A 13,853-nucleotide genomic window follows, 5' to 3' on the forward strand; every position below is an offset into this window, starting at 1 on the left:
AGACAGGACATAAATCACTGATCTCCTCCTCCTCCTACACAGACCTTTTTAACTCTCAAACATCTGTGATATATACAGGGTGGTCCATTCATAGTGACCGGGACAAATATCTCACGAAATAAGCATCAAACGAAAAAATTACAAAGAACGAAACTCGTTTAACTTGAAGGGGGAAGCCAGATGGCGCAATGGTTGGCCCGCTAGATGGCCCTCCCATAGGCCAAACGGATATCAACTGCGTTTTTTAAAAATAGGAACCCCCATTTTTATTACATATTCGTGTAGTACGAAAAGAAATATGAATGTTTTAGTTGGACCATTTTTTTCGTTTGGTGATAGATGGCGCTGTAATAGTCACAAATGTGTAAGTAATTGGTATCACGTAACATTCCGCCAGTGCGGACGGTATTTACTTCGTGATACATTACCCGTGTTAAAGTGGACCGTTTACCAATTGCGGGAAAAGTCGATATCGTGTTGATGTATGGCTATTGTGATCAAAATGCCCAACGGGCGTATGCTATGTATGCTGCTCGGTATCCTGGACGGTATCATCCAAGTATCCGCACCGTTCGCCGGATAGTTACGTTATTTAAGGAAACAGGAACTGTTCAGCCGCATGTGAAACGTCAACCATGACCTGCAACAAATGATGATGCCCAAGTAGGTGTTTTAGCTGCTGTCCCGGCTAATCCGCACATCAGTAAGCAGACAAATTGCGCGAGAATCGGGAATCTCAAAAACGTCGGTGTTGAGAATGCTACATCAACATCGATTGCACCCTTACCATATTTCTATGCACCATGAATTGCATGGCGACGACTTTGAACGTCGTGTACAGTTGTGCCACTGGGCACAAGAGAAATTACGGGACGATGACAGATTTTTTGCACGCGTTCTATTTAGCGACGAAGCGTCATTCAACGACAGTGGTAACGTAAACCGGCATAATATGCACTATTGGGCAACAGAAAATCCATTATGTCTGCGACAAGTGGAACATCAGTGACCTCGACGGGTTAATGTATGGTGCGGCATTATGGGAGGAAGGATAATTGGCTCCCATTTCATCGATGGTACTCTAAATGTGGCAATGTATGCTGATTTTCTACGTAATGTTCTACCGATCTTAGTACGAGATGTTTCACTGCATGACAGAATGGCGATGTACTTGCAACATGATGCATGTCCGGCACATAGCTCGCGTGCGGCTGAAGCGGTATTGAATAGCATATTTCATGACAGGTGGATTGGTCGTCGAAGCACCATACCATGGGTCGCACCTTCACCGGATCTGACGTCCCCGCATTTCTTTCTGTGGGGAAAGTTGAAGGATATTTGCCATCGCGATCCACCGACAATACCTGATAACATGCGTCAGCGCATTGTCAATGCATGTGCGAACGTTACGGAAGGCGAACTACTCGCTGTTGAGAGGAATGTCGTTACACGCATTCCCAAATGCATTGAGGTTGACGGACATAATTTTGAGCATTTATTGCTTTAATGTGGCATTTACAGGTAATCACGCACTAACAGCATGCTTTCTCAGACATGATAAGTTCACAAAGGTAGGCCTACATGTATCACATTGGGACAACCGAAATAATTTGTATTTAAATTTAAAAACCTACTTGTTACCAGCTGTTCGTCTAAAATTCTGAGCCATATGTTTGTGACTATTATAGCGCCATCTATCACAAAGCGAAAAAAGTGGTTCAACTTAAACGTTCATATTTCTTTACGTACTACACGAATATGCAATAAAAATGTGGGTTCCTATTTTAAAAAAACGCAGTTGATATCCGTTCGACCTATGGCAGTGCCATCTAGCGGGCCAACCATAGCGCCATCTGGTTTCCCCCTACAAGCTAGACAAGTTTCGTTCTTTGTAGTTTTTTCGTTTGACGCTTATTTCGTGAGATATTTGGCCCGGTCACGATCAATGGACCACCCTGTATATGCAGACTGAAGCAATGAATGAAAATTTGTACCAAGGTGAGGATACGAACCCAGGTCTCCTGCTCACAAGGCAGATGCACTGACCACTACGCCATGCTGGTACATTGGCTTTGTACAACTGCACCGACTACATAGCATGCCTCTCTCCCCAATCGACATTCCCATTCATGCCTCAGCCCACTAGGAGGGAGGTGCGCTAGAGTAGTTCATGCAGTTGTGCAAAGCCACTGTGCCACCAGGGTGGTGTAGTGGTTAGCGCAGCTGCCTAGTAAGCATAAGAAACAGGCTCGAATCGCAACCTCGGTACAAATTTTCATTCATCGCTTCAGTCTGCTATATAAATCATAGATTTTTGAGACTTGAAAAGGTCTCTAGATCCATATAGTCTCACCTGATTAAAGCACCTATGCCTGGGTTTCATTTAGAATCTCCAGTTTTGTTCGATGCTGAGGTGCTACTGCAATACAGATGGAAAGCTTCTGCAATGCTGTTCAAGTTTAGGGGGAATACTAAGTGGGCTCAGGGATAAAATGGAATGATTGGGGAGGAAGGTGTGCTAGGGAAGTCCAACCAGTTGTGCAAAGCCCCTGTGCCCGGGTGGCATAGTGGTTAGTGAATCTGCCTAGTGAGCACGAGACCCAGGTTCAAAACCCGGCGTTGGGGCAAATTTTCATTCATCGCTTAAGTCTGCTCATATACATCATAAATACAGGTTGTCCAGGTTAAACATATAATAATATAAAGTGTAATAACTTGAGACGTAATTCAGATGTTGACGGTGTGTTCCTACAAGTATGGTAACTCAAAATGTTTTTCTACACACCTAACGCACTTCGATATGCGCCCCATTAGTGGCATGACAAACATCTAATATGTATTCCACTTCTCTCCAAGTGTTTTGCGACGTTGCAGGCGTAACATTTGCGATAGATGCACAAATACGATGGTGCAGATCTGGTAGATCACAAACTGGTATCTGGTACACTTGATTCTTGGTAAACCCACGCCGAAAAAAATCAAATGGCCTAATATCTGTGCCTCTAGAGGGCCAAGCAATCGATGGACTACCTCTCCCAGTTCAGCGATCTGGGAACTCATGGTTCATGAAACTCCTCACAATGTTTGCAGAATGGCACAGTAAGTCGTCTTGTTTAAATATCACACCACGAGGAACTTGTGGTACAGCATGTCTACGTACGTTGTTGCATTAACTGCAGGCTCTGCGAATGACAATCGGCCTATAACCCCATCCTTCAACATCAACACCACGCATTCACTTTCGGAGAAGCATTTCGCACTCTCCACTGTGTGGGGGTGTTCAGTTCGTCATATGCATGTTTACTGTGCCGGAAGTGTGGAATGTAGCATCTTCTGAGAAGCAGACGAAATTGAGGACTGCCTCATTTTCATCCATTTTTGCCAGAACTGTCTCCACAAATGCCTTCCTTCACCTCCCGTGGGTGCAACGTTTTATGGATGTCGCATACTGTTGGACAAGGTAGCTGTAACTGCTTACTTGCTTTTCGGATAGGCTTACGAGAGGTCTGCTGGAAGGATTAATTCCACAGTAGCCTCTGGAACTGCGAGCTCGGCGTGGAAGCAAACTTCCCGTTTGCCGTAGTCTTTTGTCCCATTTCTTGATTATTATATTAAGCGGGAACATCGTCATTTGGTCGTAGTCATACCCACACCAAAAACGACGTTATACCAGTGCAACAGACTTAAGTTCCGCTAGAGAAATTACGCAGAACACCTTCTTCTAGGAAGTCCACATGTCTACTGACGCACATTTACATGAACAAAGCAGTTACGTTCATGCGCATATGGTACCAACTGCCGCAAGCAAACACAGAAAACATTTTGGTTTACCGTACTTGTAGAAGCAAACCGCCAATAAATCTCTCAAATGCGTCTCAAGTTATTACATTTTATATTATATATTTAACCTGTATTATAAGCCAACTACTCTTTTTGTGTACTGTTACAGGTACATGCAAGTGTGTCTTCAGAAGAAAGCCCAGGATAAGTGACATTATTTACGTGAAGTTTCGACCCAATAAGTGATTTATAACGCAATCTGACTACATTTTAAAAACATATTCAAGACTAGTTAGTGCTTACTTTGCGTGACGGAAAGAATTGTGAGCATAAATGAATATCTAAGTGAATTTTATAATCAATTATTTATATCACTTTGCGGGCTTTCAAATAACAAAAATGAAGTGAATGATGGTGTGATGGCCCTTAACTACGTACCCTCAGACCAGAGTTGAAATATTCTCTAGTGGCTGGGATACGTAGTTGCCGCATTACAAGCCAAATACTGCTGAGTCTACTGTATACGATAAGAACACACACATGAATCGAGTGATCGAAGGTTCCTAATTGAGAATTTTGAACTAAACATAGACGTTTGTAAATGAAAGATTGCAATTAAATAAAATCTGCAGGTGCTATCTTAACGACTTTAAATGATGAGTACGATAGTAGAAGTACTTTTGAGAATGCGGTATATTTCTGCAAAACACTTATTGGTGTTGATGGTTCAGCAATGAAATAAAATATAAGTTGAATAACAGGGAAACAATAGATTCCTACTTCACGTAATTAGTTATTAACAACAACGTAGGTCGTGAGATATTCACTTCCAAACGCTTACTATGTATTCTCTGCAGAAGCCACAGAAATCTCACAAGTACACAAGTCGTCACTACGAAATGTTTCTATCTCTTGCAATCACGCGCAAACTGCTCCACTCCAAGTCTTTACCGGAACCGCACGTCGAGCCTTCACGTGCAGCACCCTCCGTGTCCTGTGCCGTCTCTCGCGCCGCATTCTCCGGAAACGATGCTCCTCCCCAACCTCCATACGTCTCTCTTAGTAACGAGCGCTGTGATTGGCTAGAGCGCTCCCTCCATGTCTCCAAGCCAACGTGCACTCACAAACATATTGAAACACATACCAAATACTGGATTTACATTTAAATAACTTGAAATTAAATAAATATTCCTACAGCTGGACCACAAACACGCTCTAACACACATTATTAGATACATAAACAAATTAAATAAACGTATATCAAAGCAATAGAACAAAAGGTAGGCCAGTAGCCTAATGTCTCTGTGCTCTCTAATACACAGTAAATATTTAACCAATTTCTTCATGAATAGTATATATCGGATATAAACAAAGACATAGATGAATAAATATATTTATAAGCATGCTGCTACCGTTTTTTCGTGTAACTGTGGAGTAGTTATAGCTTGACGCGATCGCTAGTAATCGGCCACTTTGACCTCCAATAACTCATGTATTATTCAAGTTACATGCCTGTTATTTATACCAATTTAGGTTTACACTGATAGCTTTCTAAAGACACGTCTATCGACGAAATCGGATGAAGCGTTTAGATTTTGGAAATTCGTTGCTGGGTGTTACTTGTATAATTTACCGTCGGATACTAAACTTTAAACTAATAAAGATATTGAAAATCTGATTACACCATCAGAATCGTCGTGCAAATTATAGTAATGTACATGTTTCTTTTTGAGGTATCATGATTCATCTGGCTACTATATAATTTCTACACGAACTGTGAAATGTCTGCCTTAATGGTTTCACAAAGTCCGCCATCTTTAGCCCTCCGAGCGCACAGCGTCACCTAGGGATTCCCAGCCACGTGCTCGATGGACCACGTGCTCCAGCTGAAGTGAGGCAGCACGCGGATGCTAACGGGCTCGGCCCTGCCTCTCGGTCCGAGCGGTGGCCGCCAACTCTGAACTTAGGATATTCCCAGGGCGGCGCAACTCGCCTGTTACATCACAACTTTCATAATCTGGTTCAGAGAATGTATATATGATATATCTTGGAGGAGAAACATGTGAAACAAGAATGCTTGGGGGTCTATCTGATAACCTTATACAGGGTTATTACAAATGATTGAAGCGATTTCACAGCTCTACAATAACTTTATTATTTGAGATATTTTCACAATGCTTTGCACACACATACAAAAACTCAAAAAGTTTTTTTAGGCATTTACAAATGTTCGATATGTGCCCCTTTAGTGATTCGGCAGACATCAAGCCGATGATCAAGTTCCTCCCACACTCGGTGCAGCATGTCCCCATCAATGAGTTCGAAAACATCGTTGATGTGAGCTCGCAGTTCTGGCACGTTTCTTGGTAGAGGAGGTTTAAACACTGAATCTTTCACATAACCCCACAGAAAGAAATCTCATGGGGTTAAGTCGGGAGAGCGTGGAGGCCATGACATGAATTGCTGATCACGATCTCCACCGCGACCGATCCATCGGTTTTCCAATCTCCTGGTTAAGAAATGCCGAACATCATGATGGAAGTGTGGTGGAGCACCATCCTGTTGAAAGATGGAGTCGGCGCTGTCGGTCTCCAGTTGTGGCATGAGCCAATGTTCCAGCATGTCCAGACACACGTGTCCTGTAACGTTTTTTTCGCAGAAGAAAAAGGGGCCGTAAACTTTAAACCGTGAGATTGCACAAAACACGTTAACTTTTGGTCAATTGCGAATTTGCTGCACGAATGCGTGAGGATTCTCTACCGCTCAGATTCGCACATTGTGTCTGTTCACTTCACCATTAACAGAAAATGTTGCTTCATCACTGGAAACAAGTTTCGCACTGAACGCATCCTCTTCCATGAGCTGTTGCAACCGCGCCGAAAATTCAAAGCGTTTGACTTTGTCATCGGGTGTCAGGGCTTGTAGCAATTGTAAACGGTAAGGCTTCTGCTTTAGTCTTTTCCGTAAGATTTTCCAAACCGTCGGCTGTGGTACGTTTAGCTCCCTGCTTGTTTTATTCGTCGACTTCCGCGGGCTACGCGTGAAACTTGCCCGCACGCGTTCAACCGTTTCTTCGCTCACTGCAGGCCGACCCGTTGATTTCCCCTTACAGAGGCATCCAGAAGCTTTAAACTGCGCATACCATCGCCGAATGGAGTTAGCAGTTGGTGGATCTTTGTTGAACTTCGTCCTGAAGTGTCGTCGCACTGTTATGACGGACTGATGTGAGTGCATTTCAAGCACGACATACGCTTTCTCGGCTCCTGTCGCCATTTTGTCTCACTGCGCTCTCGAGCGCTCTGGTGGCAGAAACCTGAAGTGCGGCTTCAGCCGAACAAAACTTTGAGTTTTTCTACGTATCTGTAGTGTGTCGTGACCGTATGTTAATGAATGGAGCTACAGTGAATTTATGAAATCGCTTCAATCATTTGTAATAGCCCTGTACTTTGCTAGTGACGATGTCACCGCCTAATGTGGCACAAAACAATTTCTAAGTAAAGGGTAACACATTTCTCCGCTGCAAGTCAGCAGAGAAATTGCCTGTGAAGCTGCATAGACCTGTGTCTTGGCTGACGCATTTGCAGGCAACGTCAAGCTAATGGAGGACGTAATTGACCAGCAGCACACTCGTATTGTGCGGCAAAGATTACCTGTATTTCTTATGAACAAGACCGCAGGTGATGCCATAGACGCTATTACTGAGAAGGAAGTGGAAATCCAGCTTCGTTATCGAAACATTAGGAAGGCTGGAGGCTGTGACAGGTGGCGTACGCTATGCTTAAGCAATTGCCACTTGATGCCCTCCGACCCAACTACATATCTTAAGGACTGGCAACTACCCCTCTGCGTGGAAACATGCGCGGAAGTAGTTGCCATTCCCAAACATGGAAAATATGCAAGAGCCGCGCAAAACTATCGACCTATAAGTCTTCTCGACGCCATTTCAAAAGTCTTTGAGCATCTATATGATCAAAGGCTTATAGTGCACGTTAATAGCCAGGAGTTAATACCACTTGCACAGTTCGATTTTCTGCTTGGTAACAGTACTCAAGAACAAGTTCTGCGTCTTGTGGAGGACGCGAAGGGAGCCGTAGAGCGTCGGGAGTACTCAGGGACAGTACTTCTGGACAGCTCCAAGATCTTTGACTGTGTGTGACACGAGGGGCTTCTCTACAAATTTTTTATATTGGGTGTACCGACGCCGCAAGTCAGTCGCATCGCTTACCTGCATAATCGCACATTCAATGTCCACGCCGGAGACACTGTATCGACAGCAAAGCCTACACTATCGGTAGTGTGGCAGGGCTCTGTCCTTCGCCCTTGCTGCATACCCTCATACCTCAGACGACCCAAAGGCGAAGAGAGTGTCATTAGCACTTTATATGGATGATGCCGCACTCTACGCTCGTTGCCTAAAAGCTGAGGTCTTACGTCGTCGCCTGCAGACAGCATGCGACGTCCTACGTGCCTGGGCCACTAAGTGGAGCCTGAAATTCAGCGCTGCGAAAAGCCAGGCCAAAATAATTACGTTTCTCAGAGTGACTATGGACCTCAGTGGATTATGGGAGGCCCCATCCTATGGTCCCGCACTGGGGACGGCATGTTAGAGAGAATAGGGGCAAAGCGCTTGGCCGTCTACAAGCACTTTACCCCTTGTTAAACCCTGAGTCAACGCAGCCATCACACTGCAGCATCACGCTATATCTAGCACTGATCCGTATGGATTAATGAGAAACCGTTCCTGTACCACGTACATCGAGAGCCGACTATCTCGCTGAACAACGACCGTTGAGTTTGGACTCACATTAAAGGCCATTTTGAACACGGCATTGGGTCTGAGCACTATGGGACTTAACTGCTGAGGTCATCAGTCCCCTAGAACTTAGAACTACTTAAACATAACTAACCTAAGGACATCACACACATCCATGCCCGAGGCAGGATTCGAACCTGCGACCGTAGCGGTCACTCGGCTCCAGACTGTAGCGCTTAGAACCGCACGGCCACTCCGGCCGGCCGTTGGCACATTTAAGACATGAAAAGTTGCAAGCAAAAATTGCGCCAAGCTACCAGATTGGTAGCTGCAATCTCACCAAACTTTTGTAGCTCGTTGCATGAGAATGACCATCAGACACAAACTTGAAAGAGAGCTACTACATCAGTCGTCCATAGTGAAAACGTGGAAGCAACAGCCACGGTCGCTCGCGGAAGACCACCTAGAAACGCAAAAAGGATCAGCATGGGATGCCTTGTGTCATTCAAACTGTACTCACACAGACGCCTGCGTAACTCACACTGGCTTACTACTGGCTCTATCATCTACTTGGCAAAGTCCCACTTTGTAAATGTGCTACATTAAACTAGTCAAAGACTGTGTACATTCACTTATCGATAACTTGATACGGAACATATGCAAAAGAAAGGAGAGCTTTGAAAGCTGACATTGTGACAAGAATGTTTCAGTATAATGAACTACTAGCACACTGGGAAAAAAATTAGCCACCCCGAGGAGACGTCACTTTAATTCGTACCACCACCTTTAACCTCTATAACGGAATCAGTTCGGCGTTGAAGAGTACACAAATTACCCCAGTTATATTCACCTGAACCAGTTCATCGACGATTACATCCCCGTACAGCTATCAAATTTCGGGAATGTTGATTGCTAAGTTTCACCCCCTGTTCCAAAATGGTTCAAATGGCTCTAAGCACTTTGGGTCTTAACATCTGAGGTCATCAGTCGCCTAGGCTTAGAACTACTGAAACCTAACTAACCAAAGGACATCACACACACCCATGCCCAAGGCAGGATTCGAACCTGCGACCGTAGCAGCAGCGGGGATTCAGACTGAAGCGCCTAGAACCGCTCGGTCACAGCGGCCGGCCCCCCTGTTCCAAATAAGACATTATTTACAGGATTAGGACCAAGATAGTGGATGTGCGATATGACGCCCGAGTGTTCCTTACACAAGGATCCTATACATACAGATGTCAATACGGCTGTTGTCGTCCTGGAAAACGAGAGCGTCCACTGCGTATTCATCATGAAGGTGTAGAGGAAAGGACATACCAATTCACTGACAATGTTGAAATAAACATCTTGTTTCATGTAATCTGAAGGAGTAAGCCCAAGTAATGGTACGAAAAACAGTCTTCCATAACAACATCGAAACACCTCCAGCCTGAACTGGACCCTCCACACACTGCCAGCTAAATCCCTGATCGGGCCGTCGGTGCGCTCGAGGTGTCGCATCATTTGTAAAGTGCCGAAGTCGCGGCCCATCGAACCACATTACACAGCCCCATTCAGCTTCACTCCTGTATTCGTTTGGCTCATTCAAGACGTGTAGCTTTCAGTGCCACTGTGCGAAATGACCTTTTGCGAAGTACTCGATTTGAAATTTATGTTATATGCTGTTCCGTTCATGATGTTGGCTGAGAATCAGGTTGAGATAGAGAGACGACAGCAATATCTGTCGGGTTTGAAACTGATTGTTATTGACTTGGCGTGTGTCATTCGTATCCGGTCCCTGTCATAAGGTTAATTTTACGAAATTCTTCGTAACCTATGTTACATAGTCGCAAGTAATATACTGTTGCCTGTGAACACATTGCACAATCTGTGTTGATACGCCAACAAACCGGGCACCTTCATTCGAGGTATCGTCATAAGCAGATCCAAATACAATAGGTCCTTTCTGTCATTTCTCCGCACGGAACCATCTTACTGCGGTGTATCAATACGACACACCACGTCACTGCCATTAGTTTCGTCAGCGCTGGACGGTTGCATGACTGCCTGATTTACAGTGCTCCAAAAGCGACCCGTGCACTTTTCTCAAGGTGTGACTAATATTTTTCTCGGTGAGGTTATGTCACGGAATACTTACCTGAATCACACACAATGTTAACGTAACACATGTGTCAGTCCACGACATCCTCCCCACCCTGATCTACTTCCGAAGATTTGACCCACAGCACAGGCCTATTAATGTTCCATACATCAGCAGCGATGAAGATAATCGTCTGTGAAACTCCGTCTCAACCTTCTCGCAATTCCTTTAGCCTTGCCTTCTTTACGTAACTGCCAAGAGTATCGTACTGCAGGCGTCACGGCCACTGGTTTCTTCAGCTGCGATTGGCAGAGGCAAAAGAACAGTGCACATGCTGAGGAAATCATCGCCTTTACTTTACATGTGCGTTCACATACACTTGGCTCTCATATATTTTCTCTGCTACATTTTATCGCAGAACTAAAATGAAAACTGTTCTCGTCATCAAATCCCAATCGCTGGCCGGGGTGGCCGAGCGGTTCTAGGCGCTATAGTCTGGAACCGCGCGACCGCTACGGTCGCAGGTTCGAATCCTGCGTCGGGCATGGATGTTTGTGATGTCCTTAGGTTAGTTAGGTTTAAGTAGTTCTAAGTTCTAGGGGACTTATGACCTCAGCAGTTGAGTCCCATAGTGCTCAGAGCCATTTGAACCATCAAATCCCAATCAAGGTTTTTAGGAAATTTCCCTCGGTTGTAAGGTAAATGTTGGTCTGCAAATCGACTCCCAAAACGTTCCCAATTCGGACTCCCTTTGCCCCACTATCAATTCGCGCACTCTAAAATGGCCATAAGTCGAACAGCCCGCTCTGATTTAAGGGGTGAGAATGAAAAGCACATAATGTCGTCCTCGTACAGCAAGACGACGTCTCAGAATCGAACCTTTACAGCTCGACTCGTTCGCTTCCCTAAGTCCTCTTCGATTTACTACGTAAATCGTGATTCCTTTTTCGGGTTTGCTTCCATGCTAGTTAGCCTATTACGGTGGGTCTGTAATCGAGAGTGGCTTCCACATTCACGAGTACCGTACTGCTTCTAGATTCTCTTTGTACTGCAACGCCCGACAGCCTTGTGGAGGCATGGTGTTATGAAGCCAACCCTTATTTATCACCAGCCTCTCCACCAAGTTGCTTGTGGAACTATAAATCTCCACTGTATTCCGTCTCGGTGAGTAAACAGTGGTCCACAGAAATGGCTGCCCAAAGAAAGGTAATCTTCCTTTGCTGCACGAAACGTTTGGGAATAAAAATTGGTTAAAATGGCTCTGAGCACTATGGGACTTAACATCTGTGGTCATCAGTCCCTTAGAACTTAGAACTATTTAAACCTAACTAACCTAAGGACATCACACACATCCATGCCAGAGGCAGGATTCGAACCTGCGACCGTAGCGGTCACGCGGTTCCAGACTGAAGCGCCTAGAACCGCACGGCCACATCGGCCGGCGTTTGGGAATCATCACTCTACCAAAAATCTGGAATACTCCGTCTAACTATGAACCTGTGAATGTGTGTGCTGCCGTACTGCTGACCAGTGAAGGGTTACATTCGTTGCTAGCAGCTAATACCAAAGCTTATTGATACAACTGTCAGAGTATTTTACTCATTGCATACTGTAGCGTCCTGTAAAAGGAAGATGATCGACTGTGTGTTTAAATTTTTTATATTTAATTTTGTATTTCAAATTATTTGTAATATTCAGTTTAATGAAACAGACCCATTGCACGTCCGACCTTTGGCTTAATCCCGTTGGCTTGCGAGGACAATTCCTATTACTATAATCCCTTTCTCGCAACAGAATAGGGCTTCAGCAACAAGATTTTTTTTCTATTACAAAGAAGCTTTAATAGAGAATTTCATTCGCAAAATTGATGATCTATACTACGCCATGAATATGTAGCAATGATTTAGGAGATGAGTTAGGAATTACCTTTTAAAAATTCCCCCCCCTTGCCCCCTCCCGTTCCCCATACACCATGGACCTTGCTGTTGGTCGGGAGACACTGAAAGGTTTGAAACTAATTATAAAATGGTAAGACAGACTTAGGAAGCAGATATGAGATTCCAGGACATTTCCAGGGGCAGATGTGGACTCTGACTACAATTTATTTGTTATGAACTGTAGATTAAAAGTAAGGAAATTGTCAAAAGGCATGAAATTAAGAAAATGGGATCTAGATAAGTTGAAACAACCAGAGGTTGTTGAGAGTTTCGTAGAGAGCTTTAGGGAACCATTGAGTAGACCAGGTGAAACGAATACAGTGAAAGACGAGTGGGTAGGTTTGAGAGATGAATTAGTGAAGGCAGCTGAGGATCAAATAGGTAGAAAGACAAAGCCTAGCAGAAATCCTTGGGTGACATGGGAGATATTGAATTTAATTGGTGAAGGGCGGAAATATAAAAAAACAGCAAATGAAGCAGCGAAAGGGACTACAAACATCTAAAAATGAGATTGACAAGAAGTGTAAAATTGTTAAACAGGAATGGCTAGCGGGCAAATGTAAGGTTTTAGAAGCATATTTCACTAGAGGAAAGATAAATTCCGCCTACAGGAAAATGAAAGAGGCCTTTGGAGAAAAGAGAAGTAGCTGTATAAATATCAAGACCTCAGATGGTAAACCAGTCCTAAGAAAAGAAGGGAAAGCTGAAAGGTGGAAGGAGTTTATTGAGGGTATATACAAGGGGGATGAACTTGAACGCAATATTAAAGAAAGGAAAGTGAACGTGGAATAAGATGAAAGGGGGGATGTGATCCTGCTAGAAAAATTTGACAAGGCTCTGAAAGATCTAAGTTGAAAAAGGCGCCGGAAATAGACGATATTCTGTCAGAACTACCGATAGCCTTGGGTGAGCCACCCATAACATAACTCTTCCATGTGTGTACAAGATGCAGGAGGCAGGCGAAATACCCTCAGGCTTCAAGAAGAATGTAATAATTCCAATTCCATAGAAAGCAGGTGCTGACAGGTGTGAACATTACCGAAATATCAGTTTAATAAGTCATGGTTTTAGAATGCTAGCACAAATTCTCAACAGAAGAATGGAAAAACAGACAGAAGTCAACCTTGGGGAAGATTAGTTTGGATTCCGGAGAAATGTAGAAACACCCAAGGCAGTGCTGATTCTATGACTTATCTTAGAAGTTAGGTTAAGAAAAGGCAAATCTATGTTTATAGCATTTGTAGGCCTGGAGAAAGCTTTTGACAATGTTCACTACAACACGCTCTTTGAGATTCTGAAGGTA

At 44.1% G+C, this 13,853-nt stretch overlaps 1 protein-coding gene across 2 annotated transcripts in view; it reads left to right on the forward strand.

Moving 5' to 3' along the window:
• LOC126187588 (facilitated trehalose transporter Tret1-like) overlaps positions 1–13,853 on the forward strand; it is a 156,456-nt gene that overhangs the window by 127,083 nt on the left and 15,520 nt on the right. The gene's annotated exons all lie outside the window — the stretch shown is intronic.

This window comes from Schistocerca cancellata, chromosome 5 (assembly GCF_023864275.1).
Source record: "Schistocerca cancellata isolate TAMUIC-IGC-003103 chromosome 5, iqSchCanc2.1, whole genome shotgun sequence".
NCBI lineage: Eukaryota > Metazoa > Arthropoda > Insecta > Orthoptera > Acrididae > Schistocerca > Schistocerca cancellata.